The sequence below is a fragment of the Peromyscus eremicus genome, chromosome 6 (genome assembly GCF_949786415.1).
Source record: "Peromyscus eremicus chromosome 6, PerEre_H2_v1, whole genome shotgun sequence".
NCBI classification, from domain to species: domain Eukaryota; kingdom Metazoa; phylum Chordata; class Mammalia; order Rodentia; family Cricetidae; genus Peromyscus; species Peromyscus eremicus.
Genome location: NC_081421.1, coordinates 109,438,040 through 109,460,410, shown reverse-complemented (window position 1 = coordinate 109,460,410; position 22,371 = coordinate 109,438,040).

Below are 22,371 nucleotides of genomic sequence, written 5' to 3'. Positions count from 1 at the left end.
GGCAAGCTAGCATATTGGTGGTGCCTTCAAACTTGTACTAAAAAAAAAAATGCTCTCAAATTCAGTTCGGTGTTTGAAGGATACATCAGACATGCTGATAGATGGGAAGCAGGAGGGTGTGGGCTGTGCGGAACGGGTGGGGGTGGGGGGAGGGGGCAGTGGGAGGCGTGGGGAAGCTGGAGAATGGGGGAAGTGGAAGATGGGGGGAAGGATGGGGGAAGGTGGAACACGTGGAAGGCAGGACTCAGTGTCCTCTCTGTTAAGCCATCACTTCTGCTCTGAGATCTCCAAAGAAAACAAAGGTTTGGTAACCCCGCTCGCACTCACTCGCACACTGGCCTGGGATCGGGACTCTTGCAAAACTGTGTCACTGATCTGTGTCTAACCTGGTTGTTCACTCACTACCCGAGCCTTTCTGGAGTTAGTTCAGTGTGAACAAGAGCTCAGAGCAGTTTACAGAACACACCCCAACAGGTTCTGTTCTCAGATTATACACACAGGCAGGAAGTGTTTCCCGGCAGGTGGCTGCGCCTCCGTGGGATTGTTTTGTTTAGTAAGCAACCTCTCACATCAGCGCGCTGGAGGCTCCGAAAAGCCTTCATTGTTTTAACGTGGGCACTTGGTGTTTGGGCAGCTGCTCCGACATTTCATGGTTGAGTGACTCAGTAGGGAAGCAAAAGGCAGCAAGCCCTCGAGGCCAAGCCTAGAGAACTTTCTGGAAAAGATATGCACCCTCCAGAGAGAACTAAATGGATACGTGGACAGCAGGCGTTTTCATTTCCCTAAGTTCGGAGTCCCCTTGAGAATAGTACCAGTTAAAGAGTACCCGTCGGCTGGTGTCTGCACATCCGCAGGGAAATGGGAAACATTTCTTTTACTCTAACATTTTTTTTTTCATATCGGGCATGGTCCTGCATGCATTTAATCCCAGCACTTGGAAGGCAGAGGCAAGCGGATCTCTGAATTTGAAGCAAGCCTGGTCTACAGAGAGTTCCAGGACAGCCAGGGCTACACAGAGAAAACCTGTCTAGAAAATAAATGAATGAATGAATGAATGAATAAATAAATAAATAAATAAATATTTTTTTTCTATTCCACTAGGTAAGGTTTCAGATCTAGGTTGGGGTCCATGAAGTGTCTCCGGAGTGTCTTCCTTGAACAGGCTCTCTGATAGGCTGTTCCTTCATACTCTTTCCTGCTGTGCTCAGTAACTTTGAAATAAAACACACAGCCAGGAAAAGGTCCCACCTCCTGAGCAGGGGAGCCTCTCCCCACCCGACTGTGGATGCCTCTCAGCTCAAAGCAAGATTAGGAGAATCCAGGGTTGGCAACAGATAAAGGGATCAGCGGAGGCAGGAGCAGCAAAGGCCCCGGGAAATTTACATAAGCCTTGAGAAGTAGTGGCTCAGAGTAGCAGAGGGGGCCCCGGGAGAAAGCAGAGCAGAAGAAAACATCTGTAATGAGCTGTGAGGGCCAGCGAGCTGCGGAGGGTTAGAGCGGCCACCTCTCCACCTATACCACAATCAAAGAGCTGCCAAAGCAAAGCCTTCCGCAGCTGGCATTTCCGGTATTGTCATCCTTCCCTCCTCCCAAGGCTGCTGAGCCTTTGAAGTAATCCTCGGTGTGAAAAGCTGGGAGGGTGCACACGGAAGACGCCCTTTGAAAAAGCCTTCAGGGGAGCAACTAGGCTCCGAGAAAGCCTTGCAAAGTAGACAGGTCTGCCAAAGACCAGACAGGCTGTCTTAGCACTAGCTAGAGCGAGCTTTCTTACGGTGACAAGTCGGAGAGCCCAGCCTCAGGGGCCCCATTCAACGCGGAAACATACATACATACATCCGGTTTCCCTCCTGCAGCAGCCGAGAGGGCAGAAGACACGGTGGTTCTTAGAACAGTGCTCTAAGCCACAGTGAATTAACCTTTGGGCTGTCAGGATGGCTCCGTGCATAAAGGTCCCTGCCGCCATGCCAGACATCAGGGATAAAACAGCTTCTACAGGTTATCCTCTGACCTCTACATGCATTTATTTGTACATTTTGTAAAAAAAAAAAAAAAAAAAAAAAATCAAGAAAATCAGCTTTTGACAGGATGGCACATCCCACAATTCCAGCATTTGGGAGGTAGAGGGAAAAGGACCAGTAGTTCAAGGCTAGCTTCAACTATATAGTTGAGGTAAGCCTGGGCTACAGGAGACTCTGTCGCTGTTAGCATTTCTGGCACCTCTAGCGGCTTCCTGGTGGCTAGAGGTGCCAGAAATGCTAACAGCCCCACCCTCAAACAGAAATAGAGTGCTTTGCTGATCTGTGCTCATGAATAAGCCATGATGCAAATGTTTAACATAATACCTTTGCCGAAAAAGAAGACAAGTAAAAGGAAAGCAAAATCTAGGGACTAAGTTGTGGGTGGCGGCAGACCATCAGAGACCGGGAGCCTGCGCCTGCGCCTGCTCTGGGGGAGGCGCAGAACCAGAATGCATATGCAAAGAGGAAAGGCACCTAGAGCAGGCACTGAGGACCCTGGAAAGACCCGAGAAAGAGGGCCAGAGACTGCTCCCGGCCTAGAAGGGGATCCGGGGTATTTTACATGGAGAGAGAGAGAGAGGGAGGGAGGGAGGGAGGGAGAGAGGGAGGGAGGGAGGGAGGGAGGAAGAAAGAGAGAGTCAATATGGAAGCTCATGCAGCTCCCAGAGAGGGAGCCTCTGAAGGTGGCTCCGCCTCCATCCAACAGGAGCAAGTATCTGGATTTTTTTTTTTTTTTTTTTTTGGTTTTTCGAGACAGGGTTTCTCTGTGTAGCTTTGCGCCTTTCCTGGGACTCACTTGGTAGCCCAGGCTGGCCTCGAACTCACAGAGATCCGCCTGGCTCTGCCTCCCGAGTGCTGGGATTAAAGGCGTGCGCCACCACCGCCCGGCGGTATCTGGATTTTTGTGTTCCAGGAACAAGGCCAAAGCAGGGGAGGAGGGCTGTGAGCCCATTGTCCTCCCATCATGAGTCCACCAAGGACTTTGCAAATGTTTCCCAGAGGCCCCAGAAAAGGGAAGACTGAAAACTCTGAGGAAGAGATGTTTCCACAGAACTGCACTTCAGCTTAAAAGGTACTGAAAGGTCACTGGCTTCGGCCCAGGCCACCCAGAACCGAGAACTGGGACCGAGAGCCACATGGTCCCAGACTAAGACCACTCAGGAGCCCCCAGGGAACACGGAGGAAGCACTTAGGGAGGAGAAAAAGACAAAGTAACTTGTCGGGGTCATCCAATTAGACAGGATTCTTAGAAATAGATTCTTGCATAATGAAGAAGCATTAAGAAGTAGTGGCCACGGCCATTTTTGTGGTTTTCTTCAGACTTCTGGGCAAGGCTGCAAAGGTGTCCACAGACTAGCCCAATATACACAGTGGTAGCAAGGATCGAGTGGGAATAGTCAACATATTAAAGCACCCGGAAATGTGGGGTATGTATGTTTTAAACCAGTGCTCCCAGGGACGCAAGACTCTTCCAGGGTCTTTTTCTTAATAGTATTAAATGTGTTTTGCCTTTTTAATTCTCGTGCTTTCACATTGGAGTTCTCCAAAAGGCTGCAAGACACGTAACGCCATCATTGCTCTGAGAGCTAGTGGGAGCTATGCTTACATATTTTTTTTGCTTTAAAAACATGCCAGTGGGGGCTGGAGAGATAGCTCAGCAGGTAAGAGTGCATATTGCTCTTGCAGAGGACTCAAGTTAAATTTCTAGTGCCCACATGAGACCGCACACAACAGGCGGCAACTCTAATTACAAGGGATCTGTCTCCCTCTGCTGGCCTTCGTAGGCACTGCACCCACATGCACAAACCGGTGCTCAGGCACCCATGTGCACATAATATAAACAAATTTAAAAACTGTTCCAGTATTAGTTACAACACGCACGTGTTGAGAGATCTTATCCACATGAGCAAAGGCCTTTGGAGGTCTCAATAATTTAATAGCTTCAAGGAGTCTTAAAACCAACGATTGTGAGAACTCAGGCCCAGGTAAAACAGTGCAAGTGTGATCTTTCTTGTTCTTTGCATTAGAAACTCAGTAATAAACTTAGCATTGGAGCTGCAAAGGATTTTATTTTTGTGAAAACATTTAATGTAATTGGGTTAAGTTTACTTAAAAATTCAAAGCTTAGTCATATTTAAATCTGATTTTGAGAAAGTTATGTATTATAATTTATATTTGTAAGTATCTAGGAAGAAAACATCTTTTTAAATATAAAAACTGAAAACTTTTAGGTATTTAGTAGTGTACTATTAAAATTAAAATATGAGCAATTTGTGTATATTTTGAATAAAACATTTAAATTTTCACCCACAAGTATTTACTAGCAGTCAACCATAAGTTGGGTAAAAAAATATTCCTCATAACAAGATGAGGAATCACCATCTACAGAAATAAGCATGAAATGACAAAAAGGTATAAAATAGATAGTTTACTAATTATATATATATATATGTATTTTACTTTACTACTCATTTTTGTTTTTATTTCATGTGTATGAGTGTTTTGCCTGTACACATGTATAGACAATATGTGCATTTCTGGTGCCCGGGAGTTCAGAAGAAAGCATTGGATACCCTAGACCCCGAGCCTCAGACTGTTTGAGCCACCATGTGGGTGCTAGGAACTGAACCCAGATCCTCTGCAAGAGCAGCAAGTACTCTTAACTGCTGAGCCATCTCTCCAGCCCCACTTTATTACTCTTATAAAAACAAGCAACCCACCATCAGAATGGCGATAAATGGACAGTAATAAATTCCAGTTATTTTTTGAAGGTTTATATACATATAAAAACCACAGCTCAACTCTGTTTCCAGTCTCATCAGTGTAAAGATGGACTTCACATCCGATATACCTGCGAAGAGTAACCATACATCCGATCCAATGTATGAGCCGAGAGCCTCACAGTATGTACTTCCCTGGGCCCCGGGAGTTAGGGGCTCTCATACACATTCAGCTTCTCACCCAATAACCTTCTGAAACAATTTTCATATTTCCACACTGCAGGTAAGGTAATTGAACCGTAGGGGGATCAGCTTTCCCCAGACTCGTCCATCCGTCCCCTTATGCTGGGCCTGGCTTCTGTCACAAGTTGAGCTGAATCAAAACCCGTAATGTCTAATAAACATGAAGTAAACAAGGGTAGGATCTGAAATACCCCAAAGGGGTGAGTACATAGAAGACGGGATTCATTTACCCTTGGGTTTTCTGAGTGTGTACTAAATATATGTTAGTATATTAAACTTCTAGTTTAACTTTTTATTTTATGTATATAAGTGCTTTGCCTTCATGTCTGTGTGCTAGGTGCAAGCCTGGTGCTCATAGAGGCTAGAAAGGACTGTTAGATCCCCTGGAATTGGAATTGCAGACAGTTATGAAGTCACTATGTGGATGCTGGGAATTGAACCTGGACCATTGGGAGAGCAGCCAGTGCTCTTTACTACTGAACCCTCTAGCCCCTGTGTTGAGCCCTTGAAAATCAATTTTTAAAGGACCAAATAAGGAACTTACAAAGAAATAAAATACCGTTAAATCATCTATAATCCACTATCCAGAATAAGCTGCTTTAAAATATGCAAGGGGACGTTTCTTTCCAGTGCATTTTGTTTGTAAATGCACACACACACCCACACCCAGTTACACACACTTCCAAAAACGCAATGGCAACACAGATCCTGTGTACTCTGTCTTTCCACCATTCTGTGACCGCATTTCCACTTGAAGTAAATTGGAGGTAATTGTCTTCAAATGAAACAGTATTCCAGTTCCAAGGATGTCACAACTCACTGACTCCCTCCTCTGTGATGCGCATTAGACAGCTGCTAATTTTCACTCTTAACATTTTCGGAATCTTGGTGTACTTACTTGGTTATTTTCTGAGGGGAAAATGATGACACAGAGTTTTGGTGTCATTTAAAGCTCCTGATGTCTTTGCCAAACTCTCTTAACAGCGGTTGTATAACCTCCGGTGGTCCTGATTATACCCATTTCTGAAGACCTCTGCTGGTGCAGCATGCTCGCTCGTGCTCTCTCTCTCTCTCTCTCTCTCTCTCTCTCTCTCTCTCTCTCTCTCTCTCTCTTTCATCTCTGCCAGTTCCCCTGGCCACTGTGATAGCTCATAATTATTTAATTTGTATTTCTCGGATTACCAGTGGAATAAAATATATTTTATTATGCCTGCTGGCCCTTTTACTTTTTTAATGAACTACGTTTTTTATAGCCAGCTCCTTTGCCTGTTTTCAAATCGAGATGAATGTTGTATTTTTTAAGATGGTTTTCAAGAGTTCTTTTAGTCTACTTTAAAGCCTTTGAGATTTTTTTTTGTTTTTTGTTTGTTTGTTTGTTTGTTTGTTTGTTTTTGAGACAGGGTTTCTCTGTGTAGCTTTGGAGCCTTTCCTGGAACTCACTTTGTAGGCCAGGCTGGCCTTGAACTCATAGAGATCTGCCTGGCTCTGCCTCCTAAGTGCTGGGATTTAAGGCGTGCACCACCACTGCCTGGCCTTCAAGTTACTTTCAAAAGTACATATTTTCTTCCATGCTGAAAAGTGTATATATGTGTGGTGTGAGTGGTGTGTGTGTGTGTGTGTGTGTGTGTGTGTGTGTGTGTGTGCCTGCATGTATGCTTGGAGGCCAGAGGAGGACACTGAGTGTCTCCCTCTGTACTGTTCACCTTATTCCTTTGAGGCAGGGTCTCTCCCTGATCCCAGAGCTCTCAATTTTTTCCTAGGCAGCAAACCCCTGAGATTCTCTCGTCTTCCCAACAGTGCTAGGGTTACATGTGTGTGTGAGACCAGGCCTGGCTAGTTTTATGGGTGCTTGGCTCTGAACTGAAACCTTCATCATTGTACAGCAAGAAATCTTAACCATTAAGCCATCTCAATGTGCATGTATCAATGAATAACCAAATGTGAAAAACACTGTGGAGAAAAGGTAAAAACTGCCCATAATCTCACTATATTATCTTTCTTCTTAAATTGTACAAAGTAAACTCAAGTCTATTCCCTTCTTGTCTCTACACTGTAGCTCTTTCAGCTGGTCAGTCTGCATCCTTCAAGGGAAAGACTCTTCCAGAGAAAGATCCACATCAGGAACCATGAAGAAACTATGTAAAATTCTTAATTAAATTTTTTCCATTAAACTTTCCATTTTTTCCTTAGGCGATGAGTAAGTGTTCAATTTTATATTCTTCTGATAATCATATGCTTTCATTTTGACAATTTGCTTCTTGATTCATCTGGAATCTATACTGGCATATGGTATAAAGCAATGATTTAACTCAGTACTGGCTAAGTGATGATCCATAGCATATATTGCATTATCCAACTCTTTAAAATTGGCTTCAGGGGCTGGAGTGATAGCTGGGTGGATAACAGGGCAAACTGCTCTTGCAGGGGACCTGAGTTTGTTTCCCATCACCCACATCAGGTGGCTCATGGTTTGCCTATAACTCCAGCTCCAGGGGATGCAATGCCCTCTTCTGGCCTCTGCGGGCGTCTGTACTCACATGCACATATATGCACAAACAGACAAAATATACTTAAAATTCATGTAGCCCAAAGCTGGATTACCAGAACACGGATGACCCTCGCTCACAAATGGACAGGTCTAAAAATATTATTGATTTGCTCAGACATTTCACAGATGGAAGACTGCACCTGACAGCCAAGAAATGCTTGAAAAGACAACCCCCTTCAAGAGCGGTGGTGCCAAGACAATGGCTACCATGTCATACATCGCTTCTTCTTTAAAATGTGTTCTGGCACCAAGTGTTAAAACACCTGCTAGTCTGTGGGTGTTAATCCAGACAGTAAGTAGACATTACTTAATAAGGCTAGTCATCCTTTATAATCCAGCAATTCTATTTCTGATTATATTCTGTTGAGAATTGTTTGCACACCTCTCAAGGAAATATATGTTAGGATGTTCTGTAGTGTTGTTTATAGTAATGGAAAATTGGAAGTAACTTATAAGTTCATGAATTGAAGATCCAGAATACACATCTATTACATTGGATTGTGTTGCATTGAGTTGTATTGCATTGCATTGCATTCTATTGCATTGCATTGCATTGTATTGCAATGCACTGTATTAGTGAGCTTTCCATCACTGCAATAAAATACTTGTGACAATCTACTTTTCAAAGCAGGGAGTGAAGGCTGGAGAGATGGCGCAGTGGTTAAAAGCACAGGCTGGCCTTCCAGAGGACTCAAGGTCAGTCCTCAGCACCCACAATCCCTTGGTCTCGCTGCTTCTGATCTATGATGACTCACTGACATGGCAGGGTGCAAAGTGGAAGAAGCTGTCCTCACGGCAGCTGGGAGGCAAAGAGCCAGAAGGAAATGGGCATGCGCTCCCAGATCCCCCTCAAGGACACTAGAGATGTCTAACTTCCTCTCCCCGGACCCCATCTATTACAGGTCCCACAATCTCCCAGTGGTGTCACAGGCTGGCAGTCAGGCTTTCAACACATGGGCCTTTGGGAGGATGCTTCCAATATAAACTCCAGGTGTAGGCTGAGAAAACATTTTCTACTAAGTCAAAGAAATCATCAGACTCAGGGGGTTGGGAAACTGCTGCTGACAGTGAGTCATCAGAAATGACTGCTTGAAGGTTGACTTTTCACTTCCTAAAAACTGGACATTAACAGAAAGTACACGCTATTTTTCCACTGAGCTCCAGGAAGAAAGAGCCAGTTTTGCCAAAAGATACTAGAATTTTTATAAGGTAATAAGAATTGCGTGATTCATATTCCCTTTATGTCTGTATTTTCAGAAGGCTGAGGGAATGTGCAATTAGTTGGATTCTGCATCTTATTTCAAATCCTAATCCTAGATAATCACCTTCTGATGAATTCTATACATTGTTAAGTTTTCATGTATTATTTATCTGCTCAATTTGTATATGTTCACAGTCTTTTTAGGTCCATGTAGAATGAAGTGTGTGTTAAAGTAATAAGCATTTCATTGTTGGGTAGGTCAGTGGGTAGATGGATTTATGAAGCACAAGATTATATTATTAATTTCTCCTGAGAAATATAACCACCAAGTAAACTGAGAAAGTTTTTCATCTGTTCAGTACATTTGCTTGACATATGAAATCATACTTGGGAAAAAACATTCCAGGGACTAAAGAGATGGCTTTGTGGTTTAAAAAAATAGTACACTTGCAGATGACCCAAGTGCAATTCCCAGCTCCCATGTGGACCACTCACAACTCCTTGTAATTCCAGCCCCAGGGCATTTGATGTCCTTTCCGGGCCTACAGAGGTACCTGCACATGTGTGGCACACACTCACACAGACACACTCATACATGTACGCTCTGGGGTGTTCTGTATGGCAAATGTGTTGCTCTGATTGGTTAGTAAATAAAACACTGATTGGCCAGTAGTCAGGCAGGAGGAAGTATAGGCAAGACAAGGAGGAGAATAAAGCTGGGAAGTGGAAGGCTGAGTCAGAGACACTGCCAGCCGCTGCGATGACAAACAGCATGTGAAGATGCTGGTAAGCCACAAGCCACGTGGCAAGGTATAGATTTTATAGAAATGGATTAATTTAAGCTGTAAGAACAGTTAGCAAGAAGCCTGGTATGGCCATACAGTTTGTAAGCAATGTAAGTCTCTGTGTTTACTTGGTTGGGTCTGAGCGGCTGTGGGACTGGCAGGTGAGAGAGATTTGTCCTAACTGTGGGCCAGGCAGGAAAACTCTAGCTACATATAAAAATTGATAAACAAACAAACAAACAAACAAAAAATGATATTCTAATGTTATTATAATATAATAATAATTATAAAATTATAATATAATATATTATAATCTAATATAATGACATTATACCACTTCCCCTAAACCTTTAGAAGTTCTATATTCTCTCTGAACTTACATGGGCATTCCTTAGCTGAGCATCTACAAGGTTCCAATTGAACATTCTAGTTTGTATGTCTTTTGTGCCCAGTATTAGCTCTTTGCCTCAGCCAAATTGAAAAGTCAACAGTTATCTGAGCACACCCCACTTTCCAAATTCATCATTTGAAAATACTGTTTCATATGTGTTTCCCCCACCATGGAATGCTATTTATCCTATCCATCCATCCCAGAAGTAATTTAGTGGTAACTGTGAGTATTCATATTAACTAACTTCACTCTAAACAACTGTATATAGAGAAGTGTTGGTGACCCCCATCTTACAGACGGGAAAAACAAGCACAAACAGGTAAATACCTTTCCAAGCATAAACAGCTCATGAGAGATGGAGCTGAGATGAAACCCAGCCAGCTTGGCCCTAACATCCTGCTCTAGCCAGCAACTGTAAAGAATCTCCTGGCTCTCAGCCCTTATGATGGAATGTAAGCATCCCATTCTCAGAATCCTCTGATCTTTATCCTGTTGGATATGAGCTGATATGTCTCTGTCTGCTTTTGTAGTAGGTAAGATCTTCGGCACCGAAGCCAGAGCCTGAATGCCAGCTCAGCCACTTATCACATCTGTGGCTTTAGATAAGTTACTTAACCTCTTAGAGCCCTAAGTCCCTCAACCAGAGTGTCTTAGTCAGCGTTCTCCTGCTGTGAAGAGACTCAGTGACCATGGCACTCTTACAAAGGAAAGCATTTAATTGAGGATGGTTTACGGTTTCAGAGGTTTAGTCCATTATCATCGAGACAGGAAGCGAGGCAACACATAAGCAGACACGGTGCTGGAGAAGGAGCTGAGAATTCTACATCTGAATCCACAGGCAGCAGGAAGAGAGAGCATTTAAGACCTCAAGGCCCACCCCCAGTGACACGCCTCCTCCAACAAGGCCACTGATAACCGTGGTAGTTTGAGAACGGTTCCCATAGACTCGTGTCTTCGAATGCTTGGTCACTAGGGAGTGGCGCTACTTGAGAGGGATTAGGCGGTCCGTCCTTGTTGGAGTAGGTGTGGCTTTCACAGCAATGGACACTAGGACTCAGAGACTGTGTGAATCTGTAATAAAGGCTGAATAATCGCTTACTGGAGTTCCTTCTTGACATTCTAAAAAGTATCCACGCCATTCTTGCACTCAGTAGGGACAGTGGAACTAAACTTTGGTCTATGGTATATACCAGAAATTATGTCACCCACTGCCAAACTTGATCCTTAAAACTTCCCACAATCTACTCTGCACAATTTCTCCTTCTATACATTCTTTCAGGTTGCAAGAAAATGAGTACAGCTCCAGAAGATGGAAGAGCCACTAGACAGAAGGAGTGGGGTCCCCACTCCACCTCCACTCCCACTAGACTGAAAACTGATTATGAAATGAGGCTTATTGCATTTAGCTGCTGAGAACTGGGAGCTGTAAGTTAGTCTTATTAGGTCTTTTTGATGTCACTGAAGAAATCCCACATCATCATCATCATCAGGTTCTCTATAATCTCAGATTCCATATTCTGCTCTTTAAAATCTTTACTACATTTTTATTTATTTATTTTGGTGAGTGAGGGTTGAAGGTATGCAGGCCACAGCTCGCGTGTGGTTGTCAGAGGACAACTTAGGAGAGTCGGTTCTCTCCTTCCACCATGTGGGCCCTGGGGTCAAATTCAGGCTGTCAGCCTTGGTGGGCAGGGCCTTACCCCACTGAGCCATCCTGCTCGCTCAGTATTCTGCTTTTCTATCAGCTCAGGAGTCTGCTGGTCATGAGGACTCATCCAAACCTTCAGTCCTTTAGCCGTCCATCCTTCTACTCACTCTCAGGAGAACACTGTGCTGCCTACAGCACAGAGACAGTAGGGCCATGGGAGCTCTTCCACTCTCCCCCTTCTCCTGTCCAGACAGCACGCTGAGAGCCACGCCCACTCTCCTCTTTCCCTCCTTTGGAAGGAAGAGGATCTTCTCCCTAGTCTCTGGTTCTGTCCCTTTGTTTACTCAGAGCCATAGCCAATACCTGTCCCTTTTCTGTCTTCAACCCCCATCTATCCCAAACCTTGAATCAGCATTCTAACATGCCCTAACCATTCCCATCTTAAAAATAACCAAGGCAACAACTCTCTCTGGACCCACGATGGCCTCCACTTCTCAGATCTTCCCCCTTTCGAATGCAGGGTTTTAAAGTGTTCTGCAGGCTCCTGGCCACTCCATCTTCCACTTAGCACACCATTCAGGTAAACAGAGCTTCCGTCCATGTCACTCCAGCCAAGGACTCGGCTAGCGCCATTGAAAAGCCCCCCCCCCCCCCCCCCCAGTCACCAGCTTTCTAACGTTTTACTTCACACAACTCATTCCCCTTTTCCTTCCGGACCTGCCTTCTTCCTGTCCTGTGTACTACCTCCTCAAGAGTCCCCTTGGTGGGTTTGTCCCACTCATCAGTGTCCTGTCTCAGCTGTCTCTCTTACCTGTTATCCTCTTCTCAAATGACCCCACCTACCCCATAGACTCAGTTACCATCTCCACCCTCATGGCTGTCAACGGAGCACCTCTGAGTTCTCAGGACCTGTCCACTAGCTTCCAGATTCAGGCATCAAGCTGTCTACTCCAAAGCCCCAAAGAAAGCTCAAGCTCAACACAATAAAAATAAACCCAACATTATTATGCCTTGAATTTTACTCTCCCCCACAAAGGAGTCATATCCCGTTCTTAAGCCTCAGGAATCAAGGGGTAGAATGCAGCCTTGTTTGGGGACAGAGACAAAGTAATCAGGGTAAAACATGAGTGAAGGTTCTTTGCCAATATGATTGGTGTGCTTATAAAAAGGGGAAATTTCACCAGGTGTGGTGATTCACACCTGTAGACACTTGAGAGGCTGAAAGCATGAAGCATGCTGTAAGTCTGTGACCAGCCTGGGCTATAGAATGAGACCCTATTACCAAAAATCCAAAAGGTGGGGCACCGGAGAAGACAGCGAAGAATCTGGACACATAAGACTTTAATATGAGCATAAGCAGTGTAAATGCTAATGAAATAAATTCTTCCGATATTCAATCTACAAGATAAAACAGTGGCTGATGTTTCCAATGTACCTGTTCATGGTTAAATAAACTTCACTCCTTAAACAAACAAAGATTGTTAGCTTGCTATCCTAAAGTTCGCATGAACTCTTTCTGGCTTGTCTTTACTTTCATCACATATGTATTTATTAATAGTAAATAACTTTTTGTAAGGCTTGGGATTTCATGCCTACATGGCTGGGTATGTTTTTCTCATCAGAATATTTGTAAAGCAAATGCATACCATCTCATTGTCTTCCTGCGTGCTGTATGTACAGCAGTCTGCTGTGTGAATGGGTTAAAATACATCTCCTCTTCATCCACTGGGCACTGCGGTGGTTTGCAATGTCTGCGTTTCACAAACAGCACTGCTATGGATGTTTTCTCTCCTGGTGCACATGCCCGAGACTTCCTTTAACATGTGCTTGCGCTGGGTGTCTATCGACAACATGGCGAAGGGTGAAGTTAACGTGCCAAACGATATGTCTATTAACTAGTCTCACTGATGCCAACATCTTAAACACTGACGATGTCTTGGCAAGATAGTGACGTGATTACAACTCACTCCTTCATAGTTCTGCTAAGAATATAAAATGGCACAACCATCCCAAACAGTGGCGGCATTTGTTAAAGCAACATTTCCCTTTAAAGCTGAAGGGACATATTAGTGTGATGATCCTGGGCACAATAAACTAGGACTGTTTGTGAACAATCTGTGAGAGGCCCGCCGCTCCCTGGGGGACGTATACTGAGGCGGTGATGGTGGCCTCTGGGGCCCTGAGGTCAGAAGAGCCTCCTGGTTGAGAGAAACTTCCTTCAGTCAGTCACCTTGCTCTAGCATCGGGAACACGGGGTTCTCCTCACCCCTCTGCACCTTCGTGCTGCACATCTGCCCAGTCACACTGCAACTCAGTAACACTGACCAGAGCTGACCCCTCCCCACAAAGCCTCAGCTGGCTCCAGAACGATGGTGCATTGTGACTAGAACATAAAGTGTTCCGCATTTTACCATGACTAGACAGACCTCTTGTTGCAAACATCCTAAGACTGGCCTCTCCTTCCAACTTCCTCTGGTGCTTTTAGTCAACAGAAATTGTTAATTGTGGCAGTTAGAGATCAATGGACAAAATTTTACCAGTAACTTCTTTGGTTACTTGTAATGTGGGGACCAGTTTAAGGTGTCCTTTATTTACCTAGGGGAAAACAGACCATATTCTAGATTTCTTCTAACATTTTGTCTATCACATTTTGAGACAGCGTACTGGTATGCATATAATTCATACATGTAAAATTACAGCTCCCTCCTACTTACGTATATATTCTCCAAGTTCTAGCGCAATTTAATTATAGAAATTTGTGGCATCCAAATACAAACTGTGTCTTGTTAGTACTTCCTGTTTCTCCTTGCTCTTTGTTCCCACTGAAGTCCAAGTGACATTAATCTACTTTCCAACTCTGTAGCCTGTTCTGAGTGTTTCATATAAATGGAATCATACAGTTTGTGGTCAGTTGTGACTGGCATCTCACAGCTGGCAAGCAGAGGCGGAGCACACCCAGGTTGTAACATGTGTTAGTGCTTCACACCCTTTTATGCCATACGACACCCCATTTGTGGATTACGGCATCCTGTTTATCCATTCACCAGTCATGGACATGGGCTTTCTGCTTCTTTTCTGGCTATTTTGAATATTGCTGTTATAAATGCTCATATACAAGCTTTGTGAAGACTTATGTTCCCATTTTTCTTGGATGCACACACAGAAGTATATACATAGGTCAATGGTACCTCCAGATTTAGCTTTTTGAGCCCATCAGCTTACTCTGTCTGCAGCAACACTGTGCTCAATCTCACCAGCAGTGAATGAGGGAGGCCTCCAATTCCTCTACTTTTCTATTACAATAATCCTAGTGGGCAAGGAGCTGTATCTCCTTGTGGTTTTAATGTGTATTTCTCTAAAGGTCAAACTTTGTTGAGTATGTTTTCATGTAGCATTTGCTTATTTGTTGATGGAGACAGGGCTTGTGCAACCCACACTGACCTCAAACTTGCTATGTAGCTGAAGCTGACCTTGAATTTTGATCCTCCTGCCTCTACCTCCCAAATACTGGGGTTACAGGCAGGGTACACTATGTATCACTGCCATCCCCAGCTCTTAGTGAACATTTGCATATGTCCTTTTGAAATTCTCTGCCCATTTTTAAAACAGGCTGTATTTTTATAATTGTTTTAAGAATTCTTTATATGTAATAAATGCACAACCCCATACTCCTTAGTCTTTCCATTCTTTGTGTGTAGGTGCATATTCTAGGTAAGTTTTTCAAACAGACCTTCTATTTCAGTACTTTACAGCTATATCTTAATATACTATTCAAGAGATCTAAAAATATGGCTTTATATTAAATGATCTAAATGAGGCCATTTCATACTAAAGATATAGTAATTATAATTTAAAATTCATATAAATGTCTTACATTTCTCAAAACTACTTGAATAGTACATCTAAAATCTGTACCCATGCTGTGTGTAAGTGATACCACCACTTGTGCAGAAAGATTGAAATCTAAGCCTTACCAGCCAGCATGGTCACCTGTGCCTACGCCTGGTATCAGAAGATGGAGGCGACAGGATCTTGAGAATAAAGTCGGCTTGGGCTACACAGTGACACTCTGTCTCAAAATGCAAACAAACAAACAAAACCGTAAAATTATTTTAAGTCCTATTCAGAATCTGCTCCCAAAGACTTAACTGGTGGGATAAATAGGATGGAGGGTAAAATGGAGGTGGCAATTAAGGTCAAAGCAAAGGGAAAATTAGAATTCAATAAATGTTCACTTAAGGATCATTGCCTGGATAAAAAAAATGAATAGGTTAATTTAGTGAGGTTGATCTTCACAAGTGTCTTTGTGAAACCAATGTCATTATTTTGTAGAGCACCTTTGTGGCACTCTCAGCTTTACATGGGTCTTGTTGTGATTGGTGACCTACGTGGCTGTTTGGTCGGGCTGTCTTTGTTTCTGCAATGGAGAGAGAGCTTCCAGGCATCAAGGACCGGAAAGCATTACCGGTCGTTACCAAGGAAACTTAGATGATTTTTCTTTTTAGGAATACATTTGAGAGCTGAGTTTTCTTTAGGCTAAAGTGATATTTTAGCACAAAGCCCACAAAAATGACTTTTAGTTCTAGAGTTTTAGGGGGGAAAATGATTAGAGACGAGTGTGACATCAACTGGTCAAACCCTGCTCTGAGCACCACCCTAAAAATCCGGCCAATGAGTGTGTGCTCTCTTCATAGTCCTGATAGCTTCACAGGGGAGAGCGAACAGACTTATGCTCAACAAACATGTTTTACACATTTGAAATGTAATTGCGACTTTCACAGAAATGCTGTTACAGACTTAAAGGCAAATCCTTGTTAAAGCTTCATTCTGCTTTACCGGATGAGGCAGTTCCCATGTAATGTCATTCCTTGTTTATGTATTCCTCCAATTGGTAAAAATTGACCGCAGGCTCAAAATCACTTTCTTAAAGAAAAGGAATTATAAAATATTCCATACATATGACAATTCAGAAAAGTTTTCTAGGCAGTGATCAAAAACAGAGCAAACGGAAAAGAAGAATCTGTATGTGCTGGTTCAGGATGATGTGCAAATGAGATCGTTTCACACACGTGACCCAGAAGAAAATGCAAAAAGGATGCACACAGGATGAAAACATTTAATCCAATTTTCCTGCAGCAATAAACTGTTTATACAACTATTTACTCCTTGATAGAGGGTTTTTAATTTTTTGCCCAAAAGTTAAATGAAGCCAACAGAGCTTCCCCACAATTTTCAAATATAGAAGAGTGACTTTTCTAGAAACTAATGAAGTTTTTAGTACTAGTTCTAATGATGACTTTTTGGAGGGAACAATGTATTTTGTCATGAAAAGCAGATACCAATGTTGCTAGGACATCATCCATAGTTTTATTCCTCCTTTTATTTATTTATTTATTGCAAAATTAAATATAGGCAATACTACTGCCAAGTTTATAATCCATTTTTAGATACAAAAATATCTAAATAATCAGAAAACACTGAATTATTAAATATTTTCTATCAATGGAGCCACTAGATTTTTAAAATTTATTTTTATTTCATATTCATTGGTGTTTTACCTGCATGTATATCTGTGTAAAGGTGTCGCATACTCTGGAACTAGAATTACATACAGTTGTGAGCTGCCATGTGGGTGCTGGAAACTGAACCTGGGTCGTCTAGAAGAATAGCCAGGGCTCTTAACCTCTAAGCCATCTCTCCAGCCCCAAGCCACTGGATGTTATGTGATGTAGAAACATTGTCCCACATTCATGGCAGATGTTCTTTCAATTGGATGGGACCTCTGATCTGATGAGTATGAAGCCTTTGTGGGCATGCTGTCTACTTACAGGGGAGAAATGCTTGATGGTGCTTATTCCTCTCACTATTGAAATCCTATGATACTAAAGAGGAGACATTTTTATTGTAAGTTCTTCTGTGAGAAATGACATGGTCCAGGAGTCACTGGGTCATTGCTAACAGATATGGACATCCAGGACGAGGGTGTTATAATGATAAAAAAATTTGCTACTGAATATTTGACCCCAGCATTCCTTCACCCACAAAGCATTACCACTCATCATTGACTTTGCTGGTTTTGATTTAGGGTTAAATAAGAATAATGAAAAATTATAAATGTGATCAGATTATATGGGCTAATGATGACACTGTGTTGCATGTGTATTAATCAGTATCCTATCACTTAACAAATACTTGGGGGGGATCACCTTAAGAGAAAGATTTAGTTTTGCTCAATTTCAGAGGCTATGGTCCATGGTTGCTTTGCACAGATGTCTGTGGGACTGTGGTGAAGAAGAACATCATGGACGGCTGGAGAAGAGGGGCTTGGCAGAGGAAGCTGCTCACCTCATGGTGGAAGGAAACAAAGAATAAGGAGATGAGGTGTCAGGGTCACAACATCTCCTTCAAGGGCATGTTCCCAGTGGCAGAACTTCCCATCACCTCCCAATAACACCAAGCCTTCAACATCGACAGCTGATCCAAACCATAGCATCGTGATACAGGGTGGGAATGAGAAGTGGCTAATATATTCATAGGAAAAATACCCATATGAAACCACATATAGAAACAGAATTTTATTCAAATATATTCACATGAGCTATATAGGGAAGCATTTCTGCTTTATATAACACTATATATGTGGGTGCCAGGGAGGATTGAGGGGACTCATGATCAAGGACACTTTTAAGAGTGAGAAGAGGCACTTGTAGTAATTTTAGAAGTATAACAGATGAACTGGGAATGTGTGGTTACCCTGCTAAAGGACATAGTTATGGTTTCCAATGAGTTGTTGAAATATTCCATATATTAACAAGATATCATGTAGCATTAAGCTACCATTCCTGGAGTGAAATTCAAGGATTCTAGATATTGAGGATAAGCTATTAATAGTTCTTGGAAATAAATGGCAGCACGGGAACGTGTTAATATTATGCCTTACTAGTTTTCCAGGGTGGGGCGGGGCTGAGGATTGAACCCAGAATCTTGCCCCTGCTAGGCAAGCACTCTAATGCTGAGCTGCATCCCTAGCTCAAGACTTCAAGAGAATGAGTCATGACATGCATAGCTTGATTGCTGAGCATTTCAGTTTTTTCAAACCCTAATTCACCCTAAGGGGCTGTAGTTATCAGTTCCAAGGCAGCTGGCTGTTTGCTCTGTGAGATGGACTTGAGATATCCTGTATTCCCTTTGTGTGACATTGTTTGATGAGCTTCCTGCTGACTTTGTCCCACTGTATGATAGATTTCTGCTGACTCTGTCCGATGTCCCCCGCAAACCGTATATAAGATGCTGTACTTCTTAGGAAGCTTGCTTAGCACAAGACACAGCTTGTGTAAGACCTCCTCACCCCAGCTTTCCTCCCTTCTTTATCCTCTCACCCCCTGGTCCACTCTCTCAGAGCCTGTCACTGAAGAACAAGCTGCTGGCCCAGGTCAGTATCCCCTTGGCTCTAGTCTTTACAAGCAGACAGTGTCGGTTGCTAACCAAACACTCCCTTCTTACGCCCGTTCTGTCAGGTCCAGGGTTTTGTTGTTACTTTGTTTTTAGCCGAGTCGGATCAAGCTTGTCTGAACTAAGCCAATCAGTGGTCCTATGTCTTCACAAAGTGACAGTTTTATAAAGACACATGACCCAGTTTTAGCAAATAAGATGACACAGATTGTTCTAGAATAATAGGATTCTAGGGACATTTCTTTAGCTCCCTTAAAGAGAAGAGAAAAAAAATGGTTCCTTCTTCAGTTTCTATCAGGATAGGATGACTTCTGATTCCAGGATTAAGAAAGCAGCTTGCCTTTTTCTCTCTTTTAAAAATTATCATTTTTTAATTAGTAAACAAAACAATGGGCTTCATTCTTGCATGTTCATGCACATTTATCAATTGTCAAGTTTTGCTTATAGTCAGTCCCCTACGGCTGCACTGCATCCCTCTCCCTCTCCTTGCTGGTCCCTTCCACCCACAGAGAGTTCCCCTTCTGCTTCCATGGTGTGTGCGTGTGTGTGTGTGTGTGTGTGTGTGTGTGTGTGTGTGTGTGTGCGCGCGTGCGTGTGTGTGTGTGTGTGTGTGTGTGTGTGCGTGTGTGTGTGTGTGTGTGTGTGTGTGTGTGTGTACATAGATATGTATATCTATGAGCACTCAGATATGTATTTGTATGCACACATAGACATGATTAGATATAGATATCTAGATCCAGAGGAAGTTCGTGTTGTCTTTGAAATTTTCTGTGGCCTGCATTTGGAAGTGCAGAGGATGGCTGAAGACAAAGTTGAGAAGAACCCTGTGCTTGGTCACCCTGGGACCTACTTTGGCAGCTCTAGTCTGGTTTTCTTTATGGTTTTAATCATTGTGAGTTGTTCTTCCATTGCTCCCACCAGATCAAATCCTGTTGCAGTGGAGCTGGCATAGGACTAGAAAGGAAAAGGCTTGCTAGCATCGGCTCTCTGTCATTGCTCCCCCACCATTCCTTCACAGACTAATAAAGAATCAGTCACCAGTCCGGAGGCTGCCCTATAGGGAGAAATGGAGCGAAGAAACTAACAGATACTAACTTACTATTTTCCTGCCTTTAGTGTGCCACTGAGCAGCTGCAGGAATGGCAAACACCCCTGGCAAGTAAAAGGAATCACGGTGAACACCTATTCTTTGACACGATGTAGAAAAAAAAAATCATGTTAATGCAGAATCAGTTTCATCACAGGAGCAGGATGAAAATATCAAAATGACCCAGGCATGGTGGCACATGCCTTTATTCCCAGAACTCAGAAGGCAAAGGCAGGTAGATTTCTGAGTTCAAAGCTAGCCTGGTCTATAGAGTGAGTTCCAGGACAGCCAGGGATACACAAAGAAACCCTGTCTTGAAAAACAAGCAAACAAACTATCCAAACGGGTCGTTGAGAGCCACGTTCCTTTAATTGGGTGTCACAGTTCCTTTGCAGCTTCCTATCCGGAAACAGACCCTACACTCACAGGGACACGAGACACTTGCTGACAGGCTGGGGCTGCTAACATGGACTCACATTTATTCCTGGGTCCAGGAAAACAGTCCCTTGCCTCTTACTGCGCAGCAGGAACTCGGGCAAAGAAAGCTGCCGGTGCCTGACTCCTGACCCTTTTTTCTTCACACTGTAATTTTCTAAAAATGAAAATGTGTCTTGAAACCAATGCATTACATTTGATCCAGTGTTATTCCATTTCTCATAAGCTGTTCCTATACCGATGGGTGTCACCAGAAGTGTGGAGACATTTGAGCGAGTACTGGTCTTGGATGACAATCCTGCTGGTCAGCCAGTGGCTTCTGCAGAGCCTTTGCTTGTAAAGAGTCTCTCCCAGATGAGTGATATCCACTGAGCTGGGTAGTCGAGGAGGCATGGCATCAGGATGGGCAAGAGAAAGGTCTCAGGTAGCATGATTATAGGTTCCCTTGAGGGAGCACACCATATGTTCAGTGTGAAACTCCTAAATTTCAATGCCATTCCTTTAAGACTTTAAAGTTCATCTTATCTAAGAGTTTTCTAGCTGACCTGCAGTGGCACACAACTTTAATCTCAACACTCAGGAAGCAGAGGCAGGCAGATCTCTTGTGAGTTTGAAGTCAGCCTAGTCTACATAGCGAGTTCCAGGACAGGTAAGGGCTACATTGAGAGACCCTTTCTCAACACAACAAACACAGGTTTCTGCTGCATGATTTTCAAAGTGCACGGCAATAAATTCTTTATGTCCAAATTAAACCTCATTTCACATACCAGCACATAACGCAAAGGCATCCTCCGTGGGTGGCACTTTGTGATAATAAGTACTGTTTGGGGAACTTCTGAACTGCCCTCATGGAACCAAGTTTGAAAATCACTTCTAAAGTCAACAGGCCTACATGTGAAAATGTTAAAGCTGTGAAAGAGAAGTCAGACTACTCGTCACTTTCAAGTTTACTTAGTCTGATGGCCTCTTACTAAGGAGGAAGGAGTCTGGGCCTCAGAGAACAAGGCTCAGTCAACAGTGCCCAAGCTAGGATTTGAACCTGATCTGAGACACTGGTTAACAGCTTCTGGGACAGCAGAGCCAGCTACAGAAAGGTTAGTCAGCAGAACTTCCATCGCTGAGTCACTCTGTTGCCTGTCCTGGCCCTATGTCCTCAGAGGAAATACCTGCCTGTCACTCCCTGGAGCTTACACATCTGTCCCCTGATTCTCCTGTCTGTCCTCTCCCTGCAGAAGCAGACCATTTCTTCTCAACAAACCCAAGACAGCCTGCGGTTCTCCCGTAACACAAGGTTGTATGACTGAGTGCCAACAAGATGGATGCTCGGCTTTTCCTTCACCAGGGACCATAGGAGCATGCACCCCAGAATGGCCGGTGAGCATCTCCCATCATCCTCTATCCTTTATTCCCAAGGGCCACCTCCAAGGCACAGCAGAAACCGAGAGCCTAGGTGTACTCTAGCTCTGTGACTGGAGTGCATCATACAGTGTGACGTTGGTGGCTTCAGTGGTAAGATGGTATAACAATGATGCTGAATATGGTGGTATGGTGAGGACTCAACAGGACAATACAGGTGGGGTGTTTGGCACAGTTAGAACTTGGTTGTATTGGTACTATTATTGTTAATAACACTGGACACTGTCTACTATGGGTGGTTGTACTGGCTAGTTTTATGTCTGCTTGACACAAGCTAGAGTCATCTGAAAAGAGGAAATCTCATTTGTGAAAATTCCCCTTTCAAGATCTGGCTGTAGGACGTTTTCTTAATTAGTATTGATGAGAGAAGATCTAGCCCATTGTGGGTGGTGCCTTCCCTGGGCTGTTGTCTTAGGTTCTGCAAGCA